At 45.6% G+C, this 27,142-nt stretch overlaps 1 protein-coding gene across 1 annotated transcript in view; it reads right to left on the bottom strand.

Moving 5' to 3' along the window:
* The window catches only part of LIMS1 (LIM zinc finger domain containing 1), a 69,477-nt gene extending 43,903 nt beyond the window's left edge, over nt 1–25,574 (bottom strand). Inside the window, exon 1 of the transcript XR_004426496.1 lies at nt 25,488–25,574. The gene's annotated coding sequence lies outside the window, so the exon portion shown is untranslated. The remainder of the gene's footprint in view (nt 1–25,487) is intronic.
* Between the last annotated feature and the right edge of the window lie 1,568 nt (nt 25,575–27,142).

Raw genomic sequence — 27,142 nt, 5'->3', positions numbered from 1 at the left:
GTGTCCATATATCTGTGCATGGAGCTCTAAAAAAAACAACAAACTACACCAAAAAGCAGTGCATAGATACAGGTACTTCCACAATTCCCGCTCTGTGAAAAACAGCCAGCTTTAGTTTCCCTTATTATTGAAACTGAATAAACTTATGCAGGACTAGAAAGGGCTGTACACAGGACTTAATGCTATGCTAACAGCATCCTCTGCTTCTTCACCTCCCAATTGCATTTGTAGTTATCAACATACCGCTGGCTGAATGGAAGCCCATGGCAAGCATGGTGTGGAAGGAGATGTACCGTATTTTACGCTCCATAAGACTCACTTTTTCCCTCCTGAAAAGGAAGGGGAAATCCCTGTGCGCCTTATGGAGCGAAGGCTTCGTTCCACAGCCTCCCCCCCCATCCCCCGCCACATTCGGCAGGAGGTGGGGAGAGGCAGTGGCGATGTTGCTGGATCGTGCCAGGACCTCCGTTTGCCGAAAGAAGCTTCTTTCTGCAAGCGGAGGTGCTGGGCACGATGCAGCAACATCTCCGCTGCCTCCCCCCACCTCCGGCCGAACGCGGCGGGGGATGGGGGGAGGCAGCAGGAAGCAACGGGGATGTTGCTGGATTGTGTCAGCACCTCCGTTCACCGAAAAAAGCTTCTTTCTGCGAGCGGAGGTGCTGGGCACGATCCAGCAACATCTCCGCTGCCTCCCCCCACCTCCCGCTGAAGCAGGCTTTTGGGATCGGTGCAAGGTGCGGGGTGGTGGAGAAAACAGCAGGGATGCTGCTGCTTTCTCCACCACCCCGCGTGCCGATGCCAAAAGCAGGCTCATCCCCACATGCTTTAAAGGGACATGGGGAGGAGGGGAGAAACGGAGCATTCTCCCCTCATCCCCATGTCCCTTTAAAGCAAGCGGGGATGAGCCGCTGTGAAGGGAGAAGGGGCTCCCCCTCCAGCGCCCCCCCTGCCTTTTAGAGGAGGAAAACCAGGAAAAAATATTTTCCTGGTTTTTCCCCTTTAAAAAACAGGTGCGTCTAGTGGTACATTAACTACCATTGCTCTTCAGAAGTGATGGCCTATGGGCAGCCCAAGTAATCCCAACCCCACAAGCTATCCTGAAACTGAATAATATTCCTAAGCAACACAAGATCCAACAAAAGCAGTTGAACAGCTCCCTTTCCCAGTCCCCAAAGGGCTTAACGGCAGCAAGTCTCTCAAATGGGACATTATTCAACTAGTCTCACTTCTCTCTAGAACTGTGTAGCCGCATTAACGGTTATTTCTTAAATCACCAAACAACACGCCAGCCATGCAAACTGAAAGAAGATTTAGCTTACAAGTATAGAGTTTGCAAACAAACTGATGGCACCCCTGAATGAAAAGAAATAAATAAAATGCGACGATACTCACGCTGCCGCTCTGCCAGCAGGACAAGACCTGTCGAATGGACCAATGCCACATACAGTTTTGTGCCGAATATTCTGTGTTCCGCAGCTTCTCTGTGGTCATTACTGGTAGCGGTGATAAAAGGCAGCATGACTTGACAAACCACTTCCTATTAATATTTTTAACTTGGATATGCATTGAAAGCTTCTTTATTTAAAAGAAAGATGCAAAATGCATCTATTGTATTATTGGAAAAGTTTTCAAACTTTAGTTTCAAACCCCGTGTCCAGGACAAAGAAAAGCCTCCTCCTCCATGAAAATGGGCCTTTTCTTTCTCTCCACATACACAAAAACCTCCCCCACTAACCAAAATTATATTTTAAAACACACCAAATGGAAATTGCAGAATGCACAAAAAAGTCTTCGTTTCCTACAAAAGCGACACAAAACTTTTGGTGCTATCCAATTATTAGAAGCTATCCAATTATTAGAAGCGCTGGGAAAGGCAGCAGTATTTTTTCATCACAGGGTTTTACGGGCATTTCCTTTCAATAATAATAATAATAATAATAATAATAATAATAATAATAATAATAATAATAATAGGGTGGGCGCCACTACCAAGAAGGCCCTCTGGCCTGGTTCCCTATAACCTCACTTCTTGCAGGGAGGGAACTGCCGGTAGGCCCTTGGAGCTAGGCCTCAGTGTCTGGGCTGAACGATGGGGGTGGAAACGCTCCTTCAGGTATACTGGGCCAAGACCATGTAGGGCTTTAAAGATCAGCACCAACACTGAATTGTGCACCTGAATTGTGTTCGGAAACGTTTGCCTCCTTCGTATTCTTGGTTGGAGATCCACATCTTGTATATGAGAACTTCACGTACAACAGCCACCTTAAGTTTCTTGGAGGATATAGATATTGTTACATAAAATGAACAGTGGCAAATGGTCCCGCTGGACCTGAAGTGGTAGAGGCTTCTGTAATATTGCAGAAGGAACCAAAGCCCCAAAGACAGGGGGAGCCAAGGTCATCTCCACTGAAGCCACATGTGACCCAGAAGCCCCAAACACAGGTCTCGGTGGATGTTCTCATATCTTAAATCCCCTATATCTTTTGCAGTGAAGGGGGCACATCTCATTGGACTGTGCATTGCAGCTGAGTGAGGCAGCAAATGGTTTTTTGTTTTTGTTTTAGATTAGCCCACTCCTCAGAATACCCCATCAAGCCTAATTCTTGAGATTTACCAAGTGGAGGAAACCAACATCCACAAGGCTATTTTCTATCAGATATTTCATTATGAGCAGATCCCAAAGACAACCTTGTACAGGTGAGAGCTGGTGGTTATGCATCAAATATATGGCCTATGGTTTGATGGTGGTTTGGAAGGCATCCCTTGTAAGAATTATGACAATTCAGAAGGATCCATCAGTTTCTTCCCCCCTTATCTCCCTCTCCCCAGTGACTCTGTTTTCCTTCCTCTCGTCTCCTAGATGACCCCTCTCTCCCTCCCTCCCTCCCTCCCTCCCTCCACTCTTGGTTATTTGGCTTTCTGTTCAAGTGCAGATATGAGTCTTGAAAACCACGGAGCTGAAAGAGGATACGGAAAAGAGCAACAGCCTTCCCACTTCCTCTTTCAGCTCTATGCTCTTTTCAAGGAGAGGGGGAGAGAGGATAGCAATAGTCATGATAAAGGCAGCAGTGACTGGGGAGCACTCAAGAGGCTTTTCACAAGCATCAGGGAAAGGCCCCAAGTACACTACTGCAAGCATAGGACCATGTTGGCAACACCAAAACACACCGATTATGGTGACACTCCTCTGTGAGGTCCTTCATAGATCACGCTTCTTCTGCATTTCACAGCCCCCTATCATTCTTTTAATTTAAGATTATGAGGAGCTTTAAATAGTTTTTTTAGGTGGAGGAAGGAGGGGATGTGCTTATTTGTTAAGTTAGTTAAAAAGCTTGCTTTTTGAATTGCATTGCTCTTCTACACTCAGAATAACAAAGTTAAGGTAAAGGTAAAGGGACCCCTGACCATTAGGTCCAGTCGCGGACGACTCTAGGGTTGTGTGCTCATCTCACTCTATAGGCCAAGGGAGCAGGCGTTTGTCCGCAGACAGCTTCCGGGTCATATGGCCAGCATGACTAAGCCGCTACTGGTGAACCAGAGCAGCGCACGGAAACGCCGTTTACCTTCCCGCCGGAGCGGTACCTATTTATCTACTTGCACTTGACGTGCTTTCGAACTGCTAGGTGGGCAGGAGCAGGGACGGAGCAATGGGAGCTCACCCCGTCGCAGGGATTCGAACCGCCGACCTTCTGATCAGCAAGCCCTAGGCTCTGTGGTTTAACCCACAGCGCCACCCGCACAGTTAACGGAATATAAATTAAATAGGGACTTGAACAGTCTCTCGATGAAAACCCTCAATACTTTTGAAATCTTTGGGCATGATGCAGCATTTAAAAAATGATCGTATAATCCTATTAGTTTCCATGGGATAATTAATTATATGCTTTTCACTTTTGAAATCAGCAAGACTAAAAGCAGCCTTACTTTTGTTGCATTCTCCACATAATGCATACAATGCAATTTTACAAACATGCTGTCTATTAAAATAAGCATATTCCTTTAAAATACAAAGTTCTGTCATGCCAACACTTCATAAGCCATCCCCATTCTAATTGTTTCAACAGAAGCAGGCAGGAAAGACAGGATGTTGCTTCACAATGACACTAAAAAATGTGTGGTTTCAAGGAAAATTTACACTGCAAGGCAACTATGGCACCAGTGCCGTTAAATTTTATTTATTATTAATTTTTACCCACCCTGTCTGGAGCAATTTCTGCAAAGCTTCATAGATGGCAGCCTTCAAGCCATTTGCTTTGGAGTCACCCTTAAAGCCAATGGAATAACCAGTAAGAAGTTCAAGGATCACAGTGCTGATTATGTAGACTAACAAAGTCAAGCTCTCCTAGACTGGTTTTGCAGTATGAGACAGGAAAGGGCAAATATTTAGCCTGGTAAGACAGTACAAAGTCCGTCTGCCTCAACTCTGCCTCAGAATATATCTTTGCCAAAAATCCATGAATAAAGCAGCTCGCACGGGGCATATTGGCATTGCTATGTTGGCTTAAGGCAGGTATGGGGAACCTTTAGCCCTCCAGATGTTGCTGAACTACAATCCCCATCAACCACAGCCTGTCATGACCCCTCCTGCATCCAGCAGGGATCTGAATGCAGAATTGGAGGCCGCAAAGGAATTGGGTCTTGGCCAAGGAGTGGACTGTGGAGCCCATTGTGCCTGCAGTGGTTGGACAAGAACTCCCAAAGTTTTCTCAAGGGAGTGTGACTTGGAGGCACTACCTCAGAAACAGATGCATTAAACACCTGTGCCTGCTTTCGTTTAAGCTAGTTGCTCACTCAAGAGATGCCAGAGGTCCAGCCTTGGGGGTTGCCCCCCCCCCACCCCATGAGTTCTTGCATCAGACCAGAACACAACATAGCCTGAAGCAGAACCCAAAGGAGAACTCTAGCAACTTGTGGCTTTCACCTCAGGAGTTCCCTCAGCTGAAGAGACAAGCTACCACTCAACTGAAAAAGCAGCTTGTTTCTTCTGCAGCAGGGCCTTATGCAGCGAAATCAGCAGCAAATACGGGCTCTGACTCGTGTCTCTTTTCTTTATAACCAGAGTCCATCAAAACATTGTTCTGAGAACTGCAAACAGCCGTATTTCGCAACACCGAAATTATATGCTTGGCTGCGCTAGCATATTTCTCCTCGGTAAATGCACAGTCCTCTTACTCAACTTATGCAGGAAATTTCCTTTGCCTTAAGGACATGAATTCCTGTCCTTATCACCCAGAGAAGGGTGAGGCCACATATTTAGCCACCACTTGAATCAAAATTATTTGCTTTATTTTAACACTCCTTCGGAGCGCTGTACTGCTGAAACACTTTAAAGCATCTGCAAGAGCTGTGCTGAAGATGCAAACTGGTGTGGCAATGGAGTTTTAGACACACAAAGGATGTGGCAAGTCATGCGTCTCATTTGGGTTCTGTGATATGGATACTTGGCAAAGCTCCGCAACTACCACTACAATATGCATTTCAGCATGAGGAATCTCACACCAGCTACATACTTTTGATTGTGTGGCCAGCCCAGCCTGTGGTATCTTGGTATCTTCTGCACATTTGCTGAAGAGCTCTGAGTATGTAGGTTATAAGGATTGCCCTACTATAGAACTGCCTCTTTGTTATGTAATATAGCATCTTTTACAGCCCATAAACGCATGCAGATGATGAGCAGATAGAGCTCAGAGGTCAACAGGAAAAAGATTTGTACTACTGAACAAGGAGAATCTTAGCAGAATCTTGGGAGAAAGCCACATGACTGGCAAGATAGGAAAGGGTCAATTCTTACTTAACTTTTCATAAAAAGTAAAATTCAGGCATCCCTCAATGATTTGAAAGGCACTCCTCCCTTTTAAAAGCTTCCCTTGGAAGCAATGGCCCAATCCTTTCTCAGATGTTACTCCTGAGTTTCTAAAAGAGATACGTGGCCAATTCTACACAGATTCCCCCTCCCGATATTTGAATTTTTTGTACTACTGTGGTACGCACGCCCCAAGAAGGAAAGGGAAAGTGATAATCACCCTGGAGGTATGGTGAGGCATTGCTGCAACAAAGCTGTCTTTCCACAGGTATAGGTAAAATAATCCATGATGCCAGGTAGATCCACTTTTACCTTTAGCTTCCACAATCCTGCCATTGGGTGCCATCACAGCAGAAGCTATGAAAAGGAATGGAACGGAAACAGGCCTGACTGAGAATGCCACAGCTCTCTGATGGCATCCTAAGGTCTGGTGAATCAACAAGCATAATATGTGTTCCTCAGATCATGGCCTAGTTAATTCCATGCCTCATGAATGCTATCTGTTCATCATATATCAACAACAGCTCTCTGAGGCAGATTAAAGCCTTGGTATTTCGTAATGAACCAGCTGCATTCAGAAACACGGTGAAGTGTACAAGAACTTAGAAGTCTTATCTACTTCCTGCGTATATTTCTAAATTCTCTTTGAAACTGTGTTATGAGGCACAAAGCTGTACTGTAGATCGCTTACTTGCACTTTTGCAAATGTAGAGGATAAAACAAAAGACTCATACATTCAAAAAGCATTATGTTTGGGGACATACTTCCTGAATCACCTTTTAAAAGATAGGTAAAGGTCCAGTCATGTCCAACTCTGGGGTTGCGGCGCTCATCTCGCGTTACTGGCCGAGGGAGCCGGCGTACAGCTTCCGGGTCATGTGGCCAGCATGACTAAGCTGCTTCTGGCGAACCAGAGCAGTGCACGGAAATGCCATTTACCTTACCGCCGGAGCGGTACCTATTTACCTATCTACTTGCACTTTGACGTGCTTTCGAACTGCTAAGTGGGCAGGAGCTGGGACCGAGCAACGGGAGCTCACCCCATCGTGGGGATTCAAACCGCCGACCTTCTGTGGTTTAACCCACAGCGAAACCCGCGTCCCTAGTCACCTTTTAGTTCTAGTCTAAAAGGAAAATACTGTTAATGCTTTCAAAAGATGTAAATTAAAGCTGACTAACCTTACAAAATACAAAAAGCAATGAGATAAACAATAGCCTCAGCTTCGTAAGCTCTTACAAGAATCTAGACATCAAACTGTATAGAATGAATTAAATGCTAATTAAGACACCACCTACATTGACTGCAACTATATGCATTTGTTGAATAGCCAAGTTTTGCATGTGGCTCAGAATTAGCATCTTTTCTATAGGCCTGGGGATTTTAAGATTATAACCTTGCCAAATGGGAAGGAAGCATAATGAATAGTGATATGTCATGCTAGTTTGTAATATCTGTCAATATGTATAACGTGTGTGTCTTAAACGCTAAATGTATATCATAACAGATATACAGTACATTAATAATTTGTATATTCTGTAATGACGAGCGGCATCTGCAACCATCTTCCTGTTCTGCCTTAACGATTTGAAAGGTTGCAGAATCTGTCTGTTACAAAGAGATGTTAGCCAGGACAAAGACACTGTCTTACCTGGTGTGTGAAGAATGCATATCATACTGGCCTCACTGCTAAAGTCTGGTCAGGCTCAATTTCCCCCTTTTAACTGCCGTCCCTGAAAAGTGGCAATTTCCAGCCAATTTGTACATGCCATTCTTTTGTCGAATCCTATTTTGTTCAGGTCAGAAACAAAATATTGTTCATGACTTTTTAAGAGCTTGTTCAAGCCATAACCAACTGCCCAGTGGTGTCAAATCTTGATGCTGGGCCAGGGGTAATATTTGGCTTTCTTACATGGTTGTGGTATCTGTGTAGGAAATTGCTATGTGTTGAGTACCAAAGAGCTTCTCTGGGGTCAAACGGGACAGCAGATCTCTACATCAAAACAAGGAAAACCTATTACTTCTTGCTAGCACTTCTCTCTCCAGCAGATGGAACCAGAGGTCTATCGTATCTGTTGCCTTTATACTATTTCAGAAATTTAGTCTGCAATCTTAAACACACTTGCTAGAGTGTAAATCTCACAGAATGGGGCTTACTTCTGAATTTACATGCTTAAGATCAGGCTACCTAATAATCTGATTCTCAAATCTGGGTCCCTTTCTATTTTCGCCTTGCAGTTCTTTAAGGTAGGGTGGCCAAATTACACAAGAGGGCAGGGCTCCAACATGGGGAGAAAGGGGATTTCAGCAGATGTAGCTTGTCATATTCCCCCCCCCAGCTGATCAACCTAGAATAAGAACAATAATACGTGCATGCCTTAAGGCAAAGTACATTTGCTCAACAGACACATACGTACTCAACTGGAAGTCTAGACACCCATATAACAAAACAAAATTAAATTACGTCACCATCATCTTTCCAGAAGCAATTTTTTAAAGAAAACCATTGAAGTCACTGACAGAATTATAGTAGAAATGCGAAGTGTTGCCAGTCTAGAATTACTAAGTATCCCACCCCAGACAGCATCACTTCTTTTCAGCATTCAATAGGAAGTTTAAATTACACTGAATTCTATTTTCTAGCGAGTACATCACTGTTTTATTTAAGCTACAAAAAGTGGGAGCTTTATATATTGTGTGGTTTATATAGTTTGTTGTTAAGTTCCTTCTCCCCATCTCTGTCATACCCATTTTGCCACTTTTAAGATTTCATAATAAGAAACAATTCATTTGTGGTGTACAAAATCAGCGTTTCCTTTTCTGTTCTCTAGAGTGGTGGCGTTTTTGGAGTAAGGGTTAAGTCTAGGAAAGAAGATACCCACACTCACTTACCTCCTCTCAATTTTGTGCAGTTTCTCTTTTAAAAATATAAAGGAAGCCTCTCATTAGAACAACACTTTGCAGAATCCCTACTTTTCCTAATGACAGAAATGAGGGCATTTATTTACCCAGTTAAAGGGGAATGAAAGGACCCAATACAACAAGTTAACTCCTTCCTCCTCCACCACAGATGTGACCAAAACCACAGATCCCAACCTCCCTGCTAATGGAAGTGTCCACTGGCACAAATCGGGGTTTCCCTCCCAGGGCTTACAGGAGGGTGATATTTGTCAGGAATTCAGCAGGGGAGGCGAGGGGAGGGGTTAACTTCACTGGAATACAGTGGTACCTCTGGTTACGTACTTAATTCGTTCCGGAGGTCAATTCTTAACCTGAAACTGTTCTTAACCTGAAGCACCACTTTAGCTAATGGGACCTCCCGCTGCACCACCAGAGCACGATTTCTGTTCTTATTTTGAAGCAAAGTTCTTAACCTGAAGCATTATTTCTAGGTTAGCGGAGTATGTAACCTGAAGCGTATGTAACCCGAGGTACCACTGTACTTTGTTCCCCACAGATGGGTTTGCAGCATTGGCAAAGTGCTCCCTCTCTCCTAGTCCTTGTTCTTCCCCATCCAAGCTTATATAAACAAACAAACAACAACAACTTATTATTTATACCCCGCCTATCTGGCTGGGTTGCCCCAGCCACTCTGGGCAGCTTCCAGCATTTATAAAAAAAACATTAAACCTTAAAAAGCTTCACTTTATGGAAGACAATAATAATCCTCTTTGCCCCTTTTCCTTACTGTCATGCCAAGAGCAGATTAGTTGGTTCACTAGAGGCTTTCCTTCCATGTGTCCAAAGGCTTCCTGGCTGGATTCCCAGAGCCCAGAGACACAGCCTCCTAGTCCAACGCTCTTCCCACTAGCTTGGCAGCCTACACTTTCCTCATTTCTTTATCTCCCGATTACTTCTCCTGAGGCTGCTTCACTGCAGCTCTGGCTAATATCTGGGGCCTTGACTGCTACTGGGCAACCAAAGCCTCTCACAGCCCCTGCCAGGTTAGGGGAGAGACCCTTACAGCTGAGGTATAGCACGGAATGCTCTCTCACAAACCTAGAACAATAAAGGAGAATCTGAGTATTTATTTATTTTATATACTTCCTCGCAGGGTGGTTCACAGAATAAAACACAAGCAAATTGTTAAACCCAAACTACCACAACAATAACACCCCCCTACACACACACCCCACTCACAGACACATTTAAAAAGCTGTAGGATATGAATCAGCCCAAGGCCGGGTGGAAGAGGAACGTTTTCGCCTGGCGCCTAAAATATATATAATGAAGGCACCAGGCGAAGTTCCCTGGGGAGAGTATTCCACAAACGGGGAGCCGCTAAACATCAGGGAGAACTTTCTGGCAGTTAGTGCAGTTTGACATGTGTGACACGCGTGTGACATCATGCAGCTGTCAAATGCATAGGATGTCATGCATGCAGCGCAACTGCGTCATCGGGAAGAGGCTGATCATGGGGCCCAGCATGGCTGGCGGCTCCTCTTCTCTTGCACTCAGGAGGAGCCAGCCGCTGAAGCCACACAGCACTCACTTCCACGCCCAGCCTCCTTCTAAACACCAGCAAGGACTTTCTGGTGGTTAAGAGCTGTTCCGCAGTGGAATGGACTCCCTCGGAAGATGGTTTTTCAGCAGAGTCTGGTCATCTGTCATGGATGCTTTAGGTGAGATTCCTGCATTGCAGGAAGTTGGACTAGGTGACCCTCAGGGTCCCTCCCAACTTTGCTATTCTGTGATTTTAGGACCGTTTCTTACTCTTGAGGGATATTGCAGTTAAAAGGATTTGAGAGAGCCTAGAACTCAAGAGTATGCGCTCTCTGAAGGTCCAGCCTCAGGATCTGGCAGCTTCTCAGCTGTCCACCACTGCCATCAGGTAATAATAATAATTAATAATAATAATAATTAATAATAATAATAATAATAATTTATTTGTACCCTGCCCATCTGGCTGGATCTCCCCGGCCACTCTGGGCGGCTTCCAACAAATATTAAAATACATTAGAATATCACAGATTAATAACTTCTCTAAACAGGGCTGCCTTCAGGTATTTTCTAAATGTCAGGTAGCTGTTTATCTCTTTGACCTCTGATGGGAGGGCGTTCCACAGGGCAGGCGCCACTACCGAGAAGGCCCTCTGCCTGGTTCCCTGTAGCTTTGCTTCTCGCAGTGAGGGAACCGCCAGAAGGTAAGGTATATGGCAGACATGAAGGTGTCAAATGGTGTACGGGGGGGGGGCACCAAGTACCATGTTGCTGAAGGGCCCCTCTGCCCAGGAGTTAGCCTTTTCTCTGTGCAAAGTTATACCTGGAGCTCTGACAAAGTTGCCCTGATTGCATCCTGTGCATAACAATATTTTGTGAATATCAAGAGTCAGTCCTCACTCTGGTTACCTGCCTAGTATTTAGAGAAGAAGTGGCTTCATACAATATACCGGTACCACCAAAAAAGGAAAGAGGAACACTTTCCTTGCCTTGTGCATCTATAAAGCCAGAAACTCTCTCGCAAATAACCATTCGTGCAGAACTATTTTGTAGGACAAAAGTGTATGTCTGATTTAATCGTGTCCAGAAGAGGGCAACCAAAATGGTCAAGGCCTGGAAACGATGCCTTATGAGGAACGGCTTAGGGAGCTGGGTATGTTTAGCCTGGAGAAGAGAAGGTTAAGGGGTGATATGATAGCCATGTTCAAATATATAAAAGGATGTCATATAGAGGAGGGAGAAAGGTTGTTTTCTGCTGCTCCAGAGAAGCGGACACGGAGCAATGGATTCAAACTACAAGAAAGAAGATTCCACCCAGAGCCGTCTTAAGGGGATCTGCCGCCCTGGCGCGGCTATCCCTCCGGCGCCCCCGCCATGCCGCCTCTCCGCCGCCTCCCTCCCGCGCTTGCCGCCCCTTGGGAGGGGGGTGGGCGAGCGGGGGATGAGGGGCGTGGCGCTGGAGCGGCGCGGGGCTCTGCGCGCCCTTCCAGCGCTTCCGGGATGGGAGGCGAGGGCGGCCGGCTCACGCTCCCGCGCGCAGCCGGACGGCGCAGCGCGGCTGGGCAGCTCGCGCTGCATCGGGCGGGCGGCCGGCTGCGCGCGGAGCGCGATCCGGCTGCCCTCGCCTCCCGTCCCGGAAGCGCTGGAAGGGTGCGCAGAGCTCCTGTGCTCTGCTGGGCAGCCAGAGGGCGTGGCGTGGCCGGCCAGCTCCCTTGCCGGGAGTTAGAGGGCGCTGCCGGCAGGCGCTGCCAGCGGGGCTGGAGGGCGGAGGCGCCCTCCAGGCCATTGCGCCCTGGTGCGCCGCGCCACCAGCCCCAATGGATGAGACGGCTCTGATTCCACCTAAACATTAGGAAGAACTTCCTGACAGTGAGAGCTGTTCAGCAATGGAATTTGCTACCAAGGAGTGTGGTGGAGTCTCCTTCTTTGGAGGTCTTTAAGCAGAGGCTTGACAGCCATCTGTCAGGAATGCTTTGATGGTGTTTCCTGCTTGGCAGGGGGTTGGACTGGATGGCCCTTGTGGTCTCTTCCAACTCTATGATTCTATGATCAACTGGTTATAACTTAGAAACGAAGATTTCTTTAGCGGCCTGTAAACCTTAGTAATCTTCTTTTTTAAATGCCACAGTGCTGGTAAAGGGTTATTTTCAATGGAAAAGAGGCAAACCCAAAGCCGTCTGCCCATAACAGATTTGGATTGTGCAACTATAACTTCACAGTATGACTCAATTATTCTTGAAAACCGGCTTCTATTATACTGCTGCTACCCAAACCTTTCTCACTTTACAATGTCAAAACAAAATAGATTTAGTTCTTTAATATGAGTAAATGCTCTCTTGGTCATGCCGTTCCTTTGGGCTATAACATTTTTCATCCTTAATCACACCCATTTATTCTAATATTCCTAACAAATGCATTTCCACATCAGTGTGTCAGTGTGTGTGTGTGTGTGTATTCCCTTTATGGGAAGCTGTTTCCTGTGCACTGAAAGCTAATTGCAAAAAGGAAAGGAAAGTTAATTACTACAGGAAAGATAATCTGCAAAGGATTTCTCTCTCTGTGAACGTAGCTCATTTAACTACCAATACTACCAAAAAAAAAAAAAAAGCATGGGAGAAAGGTTTTATTTGAACACTTCTGACTCTTTATGCGATCATAAATCCAAGCAGAAAACACAATCAAATTTACTCCAATCCACAAAATGCTTAAGAGTATTTTTGAGACTCCAAGCGCGTAGGAAGGCAATGACATGCTGGTGGTTTTCTTCAGCCAAACATGCAATTTCACTAAAGGTCCCACCCAAGCAGCAGTGTGGCAGAACAGCCATGCCAGCAACATGCCAGCTTGGCAGAAAAACTCCCTAAGCACCAAGGTGGGAAAGGCTTTTAAAGAGTGCATTCTCTGTGCAGATCATGCCACTCTTCATTTGTCACAACTTGCAATCCTGCTTCTGAGCTATTGAGATGCCAATGATGAAAAATCCTGAATGGCTCCAAGTGCACACAAAGCTGTTATAGCTAAAATGATGTCAGTCTGGATGGGAGAGTGCTTGGGAGCATCATTTAAGCCACTGTAAAATCCCCAGAGTAACACAGCACCTTTGAAGAGACTTCAGAAAGCAGAATGCAGCAGAAAGACTGATGAAATCATATCACACCTGTCCTGCAAGGGTTACACTTGGTACCAACTTGCTTCTGGGCATCATTGAAAGTGTTGATGAAGACCTTTTAAGGGCCTAAAAGCCTTAGGTTCAGGACAGTTTAGGGACCATCACCTGTCCATATCTGGAGATTTATGGAGAAGACCTTCTCTGTTTCTCATCTACCGTGGAGGCTCAGTTGCCAGGGAACAGAGAAAGGTTGCCCCTGTAGCTAAATTGTGAGACTCTTTACCCTGGGAAGTCAAGTTGGATTCCTCTTTTATGGTGTGCTGCGGAATGGTAAGACCATTCTCATTTGGGCAGGAGCTTGTTTTAATAGATTTATAGGTTTTCATCCAATGCTTTCAATCTGCTCACACTGTATTTATTGTATGTTATAGCTGATTTCAATTGTTGTTAGCATTGAGTGGTATGCAGGCAACCAGGGTGGATAAAAATCAATCAGTTTGATTTAAATCAAATCCACCCTGCAGGCAACAGAAAGGACAGGATATACAGTTTTACACAGATAAAATTAATTAATCAAGATTACTTGCTAGACTGTTTATGAGTTTGGAATTAATTGTGTTTATAATGTACAGAGAAGAAACCTAAATGATGAGAAATGGAGTGATTTCAGAAAACCTTATGCACAGAGTGTGTGTTGTGGGGGAGGAAGGGAGATTGTTAGCTGCTTTGAGACTCCTTCAGGTAGTGATAAAGCGGGATATCAAATCCAAGCTCTTCTTCTTCTTCTTCTTCTTCTTCAGCCGTGAGCTCCAGCAAGAGAAATCACGAAAGCTTTCCAAAGCTGAGGCCTGCACTGCCACCAAGTAGCAAAAATATGAACAACAAAGCAACAGATCAAAAGAAAGAGAATAGGATAAAGCTTGAAAAGGAAGGGAATTAACAAAGAGATTTGAAATGGGCATAGATGCAGGAGACATCTTCAGCAGCTGCTACAAAAATGCAAGAAATGTTTTACAGTGGTTAACCTCCTAAGGAGATACCACCTCTTTTGCGGCCAGTGTGTCTTTGTACTTCTAAGATATGCAGGTAAGAGATTAAAAAACAACATGGCACTAACCCAAGCAGCAATTTGGTAGCTTGGATTTCTTTCAAATTCTATCTAACTGACACTGCAAATTCACCTAATAGCAGTAAAGCAGTCTGACGCTCTGCACAGGAACTTTCCCGGTTGGGAGATGAAGAGAAGGAGCTGTCAGCATCCCAGTTTGTAAAAAGGGGAGTGATGAAGGGATACTTAAGCCAAAACTACCTTTCCCAGCTTCGTCACGCAAACTCACATTGTTTTGTCAAAATCAAAATATAACTTGTTTTCAAAGTGACGTGGCACCTCTGGGCAGTGGAGAAGGGCTACAAGGACATCTGGAAGAATTGCAAAGTGTCTTCCTGATAATCCTTAAGATGGGCTGCAGGCAGATAAATCAGGCATGCAGACTTGCAACCTGCCAAGTCAAATGCAAACTACCACCAGAATATTATGATATTACACCAGCTGCTTTTTGTAGCCCTAGGCAGACAGTATAAACAGGAAAGACCCTGGTGGGCTGCCATATTTTGTTGGCGGGCTGGTACATTGTGCAAGCCCAAGATAAATGGATGAAATGAAAACATAGGTTCATCCAAATGGAAAAACCCCTGTCCTGCAACAATGCAGGATGAAAACACGAGTGTTAGGCTCTTTGCTCAGATGCAGGAGGGTATCTTGTCTGCTTGCAGGGTGTGCATGCAATGAGGCTAAGCTTACTAGCAACTCTTGAGCTTCATCCTGAAAGCTCCTGAGAGGTCCCAGTTTCTGTGGCATGATGCTGTCACAAAAGGCCAAGAATTAGAACTTTCACAGCAAGTAATTGTGGGGAGCCTCGTGCAAAAACTATAATGCCAGATGGCTTCATGTGATTTATTTGTTTTTAAAGAGAAACACCTGACACCCACACCTGACGCCGAATAGCAGCAGCAAACAAAATCTGTTTCCATCATTATCACATAGTCTGGAATTTGGGAATTAAAGGCCATGAGTCTGTTTGCTCCTACTAGTGTCGCCTATGATCAGTTTCAGGACAGCAATGTGTTTCAGAAGGCAGCCAGGGCTGTTGGCACTGTATGAAAATCACTTCTAGTAATGGAAGAAAAAAATCCCATTTCTGAAGGGAACACCCATTCTGGAATTTGCTGAAGAGGAATACTTAAGAACAACCAACAGAAAAAGAAAGGAGTGGTCATATTTTGTTGCTCCCTTCTTTTTGGCATTGTATTAGCAACAGCCCCTGGACAGTAGCAATGGAAGGAATTCTTGAATGAAGAGGGTGGAGGAAGACAACATGTTCTTAGAATCCTTATATTTAAATATGAAACAGCTTTTCTCACAGAGTCAGAAGACAGAGAGAATGTCTCCAATAAAAGTAGAGTTAAGCAGCAACTGACACCACACCGGTGGCAAAAAAAAAACCATTTTGGAGATCAGGAGATCAAAACATACAGTTTCCAGCTTCTTGAGCTGCAAACTCTGTAGTTCTTAAGCCTAGGCATATTCCCCAAACCTCTCTCCAGCTTGGTTTTCATCAAGGTGAAGATGTATCTGGGCCATACCACTTCAGGCAAGAGTTCGCATTGACTGAGCGCACATTCAAAAAAGGAAAATCTTCCAGAGAAAACTAGGTGTCAGGAAGAAGAGCTCTAGCTTAGCTTTTGCTGTGTGCAATTCTTGTTGCACGGAGAAGCATTTGAGCAGGCTGAAGTGGTATAGTCTTGACACAGGGCTACCACTTCAGCTGTGAAACAGGTTAAGTAATAACAAAAAGATATTGCCTCTGTGGGTGCAGAAGGTATCTCTTATCACTAAGTAAGCATAACTCATTCCTGCACTAATGGGTTCTAGGGCAGAGAACGTTTCTTGTAGTTCTCCTTTTAAAACATAAAAAACACCGAAGACCCATAGCAACTAGCACCACCCTAGCAAATGACATATCTACTTCTGCAAGAGGTCTGCCATCACCTCACCCCCATTAGTCACAAGCCACACCATGCTGAGATGCTGCCACACCAACTATTTGCATGAGGTTTAAGAGATGAAAATGAGCAAGGCCTGCAGCTAAGAAGTTCCTGTTTTGTTGCTGCGTGTTTGGGCTACAGGAGGAATCGCAGAGGACTGACTAGAAAGGAACCAGTTTTGCACAGCGACTCATGAACACCGAGTTAAATTCCAAAATGAAGTTTTTTTTAATAACTACCTATCTTTTCAATACATCTTAAGAACAATTTGCATTTTAAAAAAAGGCTACAGCACCAAAAACAACAACAGCCCCACAACATATTGATCCACTACTGCAATGACCAGCACAGGCACACAGTGGCTAATCTCTTACTTCTGAGTAAGAAACTGCAAGTAAGCCACTGGATTTGTCTGTGTCCTCCCCACATTCTGTCCCCTTCCCTGAGCGAATTCACTGTTCCTGCCTTAGCTACAGTTAAGCAGCACATCAGTTATTACATTAGCTGTGATCTGGTTTAAAAACTAACCAGGTTTCTCACTTAACAAACTGGTAAAAAGGATCCTGGATACGGTCCTGAACACAGGATTAAGTGCATCTGAGTACACAGTTAAATCTTGAATACAGGAGGCAAATATGCTGGAATGAACTGGAGTGAACTGTTCCAACTCTACAGATTGGCACTAAAATCACAAACTGTTTAACATGAGTTAAACAAGGAGGTTTCTCGGCAACATTTTCTCAGCACAGTACTCAGCACTTTTCTGACAATATACTCTACAAACTTTAGAGCTCATGGGGTGGGGGTAAGCCTAACAGAAATAAAATTTTTAAAAGCATCTTAGAAAAACATCACCATGCAACTTGAGCCTTGAACAAAGTACTGTTCTTCCCGGATCTCAGCTTAGCTTTAAGTGTATGGTAATGTGTCTGTGTAAACGGCAGAAGTGTTCCCAAGAGCACCACAAACACAAAGGGGAAGCTCTCAGCTACAATGTTTATCCATCTTCTGAGTGGTAACAACAATATACAGTATTGATCTCCCCAACACCCTCGTGCAAGTACAATTCAATTAAAATGGAGGTAACATTGTATTCCTACGTATAAATTCTTACAACAATAGCTAAATGGGGTGGGGGGGTCAAAACTGTTGTCCGAGGGGGCAAGCAAGTGGCAAGCCTGGTCTTACAGACGTAAAGGCTGAATCTATTTCTCTCCCCTTTCCCCTAACTGACTTCCAACCAGCTGGGAACGCAGTATGGGAACATCCCATTAATCTGGCCACTGGCAATGCTATTTTCAACTTACATGAAGGGAGATAGATCCTGCCCCAAGGAGTTTACAATCCAGAGATCATCAGTCAGGGACACAGCAAAGAGGGAAGAAGCAAGGTTATCAAGGGATGAGTGCGTACAATCTCTGCCCACCAGCTGTGTGAAACACACACACACACACACACACACACACACACACCCCCTCCAATCAGTAGGCTGCAAACAAGTCTCGCAACTGCTTTCCAATAGTCACCATACATGGTGTAAACCAGACAAGCATGAGGTAATCAAGAAACGAAGCACATGCACATAAAGAATGAAAGTGCTGTTTTAAAATGAATTCCTCTGCAAATGCCAGGTTGCAGAGATCCAGTCTCGGCTAATGCTTCACTACTCACAAATCGTTTTTCAAGCCCCAAATCAAGAACTTCCACTTCATCATTTAAAACAATAGTGGCTGCAGCTAAACTATCAGCAAGACTTCAGTGTTAATATTTGCTTTTATAACATGCAGGGATATCCTTCTCAACTGCTCTGGAAGTTTCTCTTACTCTGGTGTCCTTCCAACACAATAGCTATATTGGCTGCGGCACAGCAATTCTTCATATATGTATATTACACAATAGACCCATACAAAATGCCTAAGAAATCTTCCATACTGAGGAAAATGGAGTCTCAATTATCTACTATAGGTCCAATATAGCTGTGCATCAGAACTGGAAAACTCCCAAGTATGTGGGCGCCATGTGTTACCAATTACACTGTTTTATTACTGGCTTCCTTTTGGCTATGTCTAACCTCAAATCCATTATTTACCTATTCTCCAGTGCTGCATACCACAACTCAGCAATGATGAGCTAGCCTTTGCATTTGACTTACAATTTTAGATTTTTCGATTTTGGGATGTCTCAGGGTTAGAGTTTCTGATCGAGACTCCATATTCCATCCTTCCAATTAGGCAATGTAGTAACACTGCATTTAAGAAAAGTTGCAATCATTTTTTTTGCAGGGAAGGTTTTAAGCAACAGCCGGCTCTAGGGAGCGAGCAATGAAACATGGGCATCGGACTTCACCATCTCCAACATACATGTTAGGATTGCAAGTGTGAAGGCACTGCATATTAAAATCTCTTTGTGTGCATGAACTTAGGCCACCAAGGTAGAAAAGCATTTGGTCCAGCTTTCTCTTTTGATGTGCTAACCTCACCCATTCAGGAAGATGCATTCAAATATGCTATCCCACAAACCTATCCATTCTTAAGGAAATCAGCCTTGGTGCTCACTGGAAGGACAGATCCTGAAGCTGAGGCTCCAATACTTTGGCCACCTCATGAGAAGAGAAGACTCCCTGGAAAAGACCCTGATGTTGGGAAAGATTGAGGGCACAAGGAGAAGGGGACAACAGAGGACGAGGTGGTTGGACAGTGTTCTCGAAGCTACCAACATGAGTCAGACCAAACTGCGGGAGGCAGTGGAAGACAGGAGTTCCTGGCACACTCTGGTCAATGGGGTCACAAAGAGTCGGACACGACTAAACAACAATCCCACAAACATTATTAACTGAGTTGGTTCACTGCCATGGGGATTCTTACTTCGTCAATAATCAACATCTGAATCAGTGTTAAGGTTCTCCATGCCAAGGAAAGGTACTAGACAAATACTGTATTATCTGGTATCTTCCCCGCCAAAGGTACTTTTGAGAACTGCGATCAACAGAAAACGGCTGATCATGTATAAATATCTCAATGATAACAGATCAAAAACATGTAAGTTTAGAGTCTAATCAAAGTACAGTGGTACCTCGGAAGTTGAACGGAGTCCATTCCGGAAGTCCGTTCGACTTCCAAAACGTTTGGAAACCAAGGTACGACTGTACAGTAAATCATAAAAACAGACAAGATCCATTGCAGGGGTGGGGGTGGGGTGGGGACAAGTGAGTGTTGAAACCACGACAGGAAAACTGCAATATGTGTTTTATTCTTGAAGATTCTATAGAATTCATTATATTGGAATGCTTATCTTCTTGCCTTCACCCTATATGCACTGATTTGGATAGGAGAACTCTATACTACACTTAAAGGTCTGCATGTTGCCTTGGGGCCAGGGTAGCCAAAGTTGTGACAGCGGCTTGAGATGCCACCCACTCAGGTAAATTACCATGTAAATTGGCCATATCATCTCATATCCAAACATGGAACGGCCAACTCTCAGGTGTTGCCATCTGTACTGGCCAGGAACTACAGCTCTTTGAAGGCAATTCCTTAGGAGATATTCCTAGTTCTATTCTTAAAAAATAAATAAAAAAATCACAGCTTCTATTCCCCCCCCCAAGTAAATGGACAACAGCTCTCCCACCCATTGAGTTCACATTGCCTGAATTCACAACCACTGTATTCATGAGGAGTGGCCTGTTCTCCAATTGGGGAGGGGAGTGGGGGATAAATGTTTAGTTCCAACTTCAGTGACAAGGAACCCCCTCCCCTTTACGTTCATTCCTGGTGGATTGAAGTTGGCTGCACATTTTGAGGCATCTTACACTGCCCCCAACTTTCAATTCAAGTGAAACAAACAACCGACAAAGAACTGAGGCGAAAGTCTTGGCAACTGGCAAGCATACATGCAATTCCTGTTAACTGCGTGTTAGACAAGGCGGCACGCAATCTCCTTTCTTTGAGATATCTTTATTATAGCCTGCTCTGAGTGTTTACCAAAGAACATTTTTTTTTTTTTTTGCACAGGATTCTGAACACATCACACACAACCAGTCTGCAGAAGTGAAGCTCGTCCACTGAAATTCTACAGACAGAATAAGACTTGGAATCACAGAGGAATTGTAGGGTTGGGAGGTACCTCAAGGGTCATCTAGTCCAACCCCCTGCAATGCAGGAATCCTGCCCACAGGCATCCCTGGTTGGGCTTGAACCACCAACCTTCTGGTTAACAGCAAGATGTACTCACCCACTGTGCCGAGGGGCATGTGACTTTGTGTAGAAACTCGCCACCTGTACAAAGATAAAATTCACCTGCTTTTTGCCCCTGGGCTTGGCATGTGGCCCCTATAAGGCTGCCCAGAGGGCAATGTGGCCCTCTGGCTGAAATTGGTTTCCCCACCCCTGATTTAGCAGGTGAGCCACACAAAGCTAGTGTGTTTAGCTTATTGTGCCACAGAACTCCTATAGGCTTGTGCTACAGTCCCCCTCCCATATGAGTCTATCTAACTTTAAATTGAGAGAAACAGAAGTAAGTCTGGACTCGACTGGACAGTTCAAGGGACAGCAATTTCTAAACAAATCAATTCACATTCAAAACATGTGCATTGTACCCGTACGCCAGATTTTTCTCCCCACAAGAAAGCAAGCACAACAGAGCCCGAAGCTTCTACCAGTAGTGAAGGATGCAATTTAGAATGCTGGCCCAAGCTGCTGGAGTGTATGAATGAATCACTGTGTCCCAGGCTCTGGCTCATTAACCTTTACTATCACTTTATAGGAATGCTTACATAGCTCCGGTATAGCACCATTGTACTCACACTTGCAGAAATGCAATTCCACCAGGAATTACAGGGATATGACTATAGATTAGTAATATAAAGCATCTACTTGCATGCAGAAGGCCCCCAGATTCAATTCTCAACATCTCCAGGTAAGGGGTCTGGGAGAGCCTGCTGTCCGAAACCCTGGAGAGCAGCTGCTGGTCAGTACTGACAACATTGAGCAAGATGGACCAGTGGTGTGACTCCATATAAGGTGGCTAAGATGGCTAGGATAGCTCAGTCGGTACATCATGAGACTCTTAGGGTCGTGTGTTCGAGCCCCACCTTGGGCAAAAGATTCCTGCGTTGTTGGAATTTGGGCTAGATGATCCACGTGGTCCCTTCTAACTCTACAATTATATGAATCCGAGACAGCTCCCTATGTTCCTGTTGTAAGAATTATAGAGGACCAAAAAGCAATCTAGCTTACTTATCCTGGCACACCCAAGATGTTGAATCAGTCAGCAATAGTTCAATCAGAGCAACAACAAAAAATGCTATGGTAGATGTGCTATGCAATAGCAATAGTAACTGATGCCTCCAGCAATGAAACAAGCTCGCATGTCCAGAGTAAGCAATTTGACTAGGATGGAAATGTCTTGCCGATACCAAATACAGTGGTCATTCACATTCTGAAAATGAACCAAGTCAGTCCACCAATATTTCATAGAATCATAGGATCATAGAGTTGGAAGAGACCACAAGGGCCATCCAGTCCTGCCCCCTGCCAAGCAGGAAACACCATCAAAGCATTCCTGACAGATGGCTGTCAAGCCTCCGCTTAAAGACCTCCAAAGAAGGAGACTCCACCACACTCCTTGGCAGCAAATTCCACTGTCGCACTGCTCTTACTGTCAGGAAGTTCTTCCTAATGTTTAGGTGGAATCTTCTTTCTTGTAGTTTGAATCCATTGCCCCGTGTCCGCTTCTCTGGAGCAGCAGAAAACAACCTTTCCCAAGGACAGTATTTGGGAAGATCCTGTCTTTCCCCTTTCATTAATTTTTTTGATTCCACAGCAAACTTCTGGGGATACAAAACTGAGATTATTGCCCCTGGAGTCAGCGACTCCCAATTCAGTAGGCTATTACCAAAATAACAAGGGCAATATTTTCACCAGCCAAGAGATCAAGATAAGGCTATGGAATTGCATACTCCCCACCCCTGTCTCCTTCACAGCAGAGCTCCCCGTTATGCACCTGAACCATGCAGCACTACAAGAGCAAGGGGTTAATGTGTCAGTCAGGTGGTCATTGGGTCTTGCAGAGCACTTTTCAAGGGGCTTCATGTGACCGAAGCATCAGCTGATCATTGGTGCTTTGAGGGGCATTCATTTGCCACACAGTTTGATTTCAACCTCAGCAAGCAATAAGAAAAGGATCACCTGACAATATACTGTAGTTAACATAATGTATATGAGTGAAACGTAATTGAGGGAAGTTGAATTGGGGTTACAGATAGGGTATTAATTTGAAGGTATAAGTTAATTTAAGGTAAAAGAGTAATGAATGGGGATAACTGAAGGACAACTGATTTGGAGTTAAGATCTGTTAGGAAATGAACTGGGGGTTTCAATGGAAGGTTACTGATTTGGGCTGACCTGCGGAAGGTTGCAAACTAATTTAAGAATTTAACCGTACTGATTTGGATGGGAAATTGATTGGGTTGCCTCCTTTGACATTTAAATTCTAACGGTACATATTTGCACATGCAAATATTATGTAATTATGTGTTTATGGAATGATTCCCCAATCTTTTAAGACTTATTGGTGTCCCTGATTATAGTCCCTAGGGGAGGAGGCCAAAGCTGTTTAGAATTTGGTAGGATCCAAGAATTAGAATCTTGGATTATGCCCTGAAGGCCAGAACCAAGACAGAATGCACTTTGTAATAAGCTGTACCAGCAACAACCCAGTTAGTGCGTTAATCCCGGAGCATGTGCATAGGGCAATGGCAAAAGTGGGAATTGAAAACTTCAGGCTGTATAGTTGGCATTTCACACCCTATTCATGCAGTCTGGAGTTTTATCACTCACCACAAGCAGCTGGGCTTATTATTATTATTATTATTTGCAGGAACAGATGTTATGGGAAAGTATCCTGACCAGATGACATCTGCAGAAGAGGACATGCTATTACTTAGGATCCTGGGAACTCTGGAATACAGAAATGCACAAAGTATGCAATTCTTTCAGCTCCTTCCAGAAGTGTAAACTTTGTGTGGAAAGGGAGACATGTCATACACAATTCACGATGGAAAACTATTAAGGCAAGACAACCTGGGTACCAGGTGCTTAGCAGACCTGATTGGGCCACGACATACAAATGTTTTAAGAACATAAAGGTAAAGGTACCCCTGGCCATTAGGTCCAGTTGCGGACGACTCTGGGGCTGTGAGGCTCATCTCGCTCTATAGGCCGAGGGAGCCGGCGTTTGTCCACAGACAGCTTCTGGTGAACCAGAGCAGTGCATGGAAACGCCGTTTACCTTCCCGCCGGAGTGGTATCTATTTATCTACTTGCACTTGATGTGCTTTCGAACTGCTGGGTTGGCAGGAGCAGGGACCGAACAACAGGAGCTCACCCTGTCGCGGAGATTCGAACTGCTAACCTTCTGATCGGCAAGCCCTAGGCTCAGTGGTTTAGACCACAGCACCACCTGCGTCCTTTAAGAACATACAATGTGCATTAACAAGTTGCACATTTGCAGCAGGGAGCACCAATGTTTCTGACAGTGTGCCCACAGCAAACATGAGTGCTACACAAGATGTGAAGCAGCGGAATGGGAACCAATTGTCAGAAGTCTCTGTCTGCTGGGTGAGGGTGACCTCATTTTAAAGAGCAACCAAGCCATGAACTTTCCCACAAGCTCCAACAGACCCCACTTGTTTCAGAACATTTCAAGGAATAGATGCCACAGTTCCACAAGAAAGCCCTTTGTGAAACTCTCCATTTATTAGCACTAACATGCAGAAAAACAGGCTTGTAAATACGGTAGTCACTTGCCTGAAATGGAACTGCCTCCACACAAACTGGAAAGCAGGGAAAGTTTTATGTCCATTTTTGCAAGTCTTTTTGGCTGTTTGTGACTTATTACTTGTATTTTATTGTCTAGATAAACAGCCAATGAAATTTGGCAGGATATGGGTGACATATAAATGTAATAAATAAAATAAAAATATTGGAAGTAGATTATCTATGAGGGAGGTGCACACTATCTGAGGCAACCTTCGAGACTAGGTGTACACCTAAGCAGCTGGGACTACTTCTTTCAGTGTCACAAATATGCATTTGGAAAAATATATGTATCATTTCAGGTAAACTTGTAAAGCACCAAGATAAGCTGTTGAGTGTGCAGTTGTTCACCAACCCTAATCTGAAGGTGTGTGATGGAATGCCCTCGTGTCAGATGTCCTCCTTTCTTCCTTTGCTCCACTTGAGAAGCCAACCATCACCACCCAGTTTAGGAGAGCAGATAAAAAGTTCTGCAGGCTAGTCCTTGTTTTAAGGGAGTTGCTTGCAAGGCTGCCTTCAATGATGTCGCCTTGCAATCCGTGGCCGGCCGTGCAGAATTTGGAGAGGGGGGAACAAGCCCAGAAAAGCCTCGCCTCACTTTCCAGGATAAGGCTACCTTAACCGAAATCCTTCTTCGCCGCTTTCCAACTTTATAAAGTCCCCGCTCCACCCCGTGTCACCAACGGGAGGCTCCTTCTTCGAATGCAAAAGCGTCCCCACCCTCCCCCCCCCCCCACCTCGACTCGCCAGTAACTGCGGCGCGGAAAAGTTGTGCCAGCCCCAGTTTGCAACATCCCGCCATTCCTCCATGATCCCTTGCGCCCAGAAACAAAACACAACTCTCTTCTCTGCTCCCTTTCCAGATGCGCTTTAAGTCCAGGCAGCTTCTTTCCCAGGCAGCCCCTCTTCCCCCACCCCACCCCGCATCTCTTTCCGCGTGGCTCCCCCTCCCCCCCTCGACCAGTTCCCGTCCCTTAAATCGCGCCAGCCAGCCCGCCGCCACCGCAACCTCGGCGCGCCCTCTGGAGAGAGCGCACCGTCCCGCTCTCGACGCCACCGCCGCTGCTGCTGCAAGAGGGCGCGGCGGGCTCATCCCCGGCTTCCTGCCTGCGGGGGATGCCTTTTGCCTGCCCGCCGGGAAGTTGTTCGCGGAGAGAAGGCAGGAGGCAGAGCGGGAAGGAAACTGGGCAGGGCGCACCGGAGCCCCCCCAGCCGAGTCCTTTTGCAATGAATGGGGAAGAGCTCGCTCTGGCTCGCTCGCTGTCAGCGGCGGCTTACCTGTTCGTCACGCCGGCCGCCACCCCCAGCATCGCGGCGGCGAGGAGGCAGGGGGAGTCCCCGAGCGAGCCTCGCAGAAAGCGCGCCGCGCCGCGTCTCTCCTCTCCACTCCTTGCCTTCTCGCAGGCGAGTTCCGCGCAGCAGCAGCAGCTGCAGGCGGGGCCGCCCCCGCAAGGCAGCACAGGAAGGCCACGAGGGGGGAAAGGGAGGGAGCGAGAGAGCCAGGCAGGCAGCGGCGGCGGCAATGGCGCGTCACCGGCCCAAGCACCCTTTGCTCCAGCCCCCTCCGCCGCCGCCGCCGCCTCTTCCTCCCGCGGGGAAGGAGAGGGAGAGGTGCGCGCCGGGGGTGGCTCGCGGGCGGGCGGGCTCGCTCGGCCCCACTTCCCAGGGCTTCTGGCTCACCAGTGGCTTCAATTCCAAAAGCCCCGTTTCTTTTGCAACGTGACCTCCCCGCTCTTTTTAGCAGTGTGCTTTTTTGTATATATATAAAAAGCAAGCGCACCGCCCAACGGGCTACAGCTGGAAGTCGCCGTGTGCTCCAGGAGTTGTTTTTAGAAATGGGAGAGGTGAATGGCTTTGGAAAGGGGCCACACAAAACAGGTAGGCTAGCGCTCAGTAGGACAATCCTTCCGCCTTACTTTGCTCGCCCCCCCCCCAGAGCCGGCCCAATACATTTGGGCACCTGAGGCGGACCCCAGAATGGCTCCCTGCCAGGGAAGAAAAGGTGAGGGGAAATTTAAATCAAAAACAAGGCGGCGGGGGGCGGGTATCTACATCGGCATCACGCTGCCCTTGTGGATCCTGCCGCCTGAAGTGGGCGCCACCCCTTGCGTCATGGGTGGGTTGGTCCTAATCTCGCCCGCTCCCCACTTTTTTCTCAGGACCCTCACTTCAAGGGCACCCTTTCCTCAACTCCTTGACCCCTGTTCTGTAGCCTCCCCTTGTGACCATCAATTCTCTAGTCCAGTGTTACCCAAAGTGGGCTGTACTATCTCTTTTTTTGGGGGGGGGGATAACCTAGGGGGGCAAGGCAAGGGGGTGCTGGAGATGTAAATGTATACCAAACTTTGAAAAGCTGGTATCACTTGACAGTTCATCAGTTTTGTTGACTTAATTAAGCCAGTGCTTTTGTCTGGGGGACACACAGGGGGAGGCATACTCCTAAACATTTTGTGAAGCTTTGTACTTTTGTCCATTTACTGTACTGTATTTATTTTTCCCAATTTGAACTATAAAATGGTGGTTGTCTTGAGTCAAAATGAGAGTACCCCTAAACATTTTTTTATTGAAAAAAGCACTGAATTAAACTAAATCGTTTTAGGTGGATTTTGAGTAAATGTGCAATTATTCATTGTTATTATTTTGAGTTTTATTGTGTTGTTATCTCCCTTAGTGGGTCATGCAAACCGCTACTCTGAATAATGCGTTTTATAGGGTTTATGGAACCAGGGGAGCAGCGGCCTGAAAAGTTTGGGAACCACTGCTCTAGTCCTTGGAGAATGACCCCCACACACTGCTTTTACAGTTCACATTTCCTACCTCTTAGCTGTGTTTCAAAGACAGCAGAAGTTCTGACAGTTGCTTGCTCAGATTATTCACACATTCATTCTGGACTCTGTTTGGGTTTTGGACCTCTTAACTGTGACAGGCTTGAC

Source organism: Lacerta agilis, chromosome 4 (assembly GCF_009819535.1).
Source record: "Lacerta agilis isolate rLacAgi1 chromosome 4, rLacAgi1.pri, whole genome shotgun sequence".
NCBI lineage: Eukaryota > Metazoa > Chordata > Lepidosauria > Squamata > Lacertidae > Lacerta > Lacerta agilis.
The sequence above is the reverse complement of the archived record's forward strand: the minus strand, read 5'-3'. Positions and strand labels throughout refer to the sequence as shown.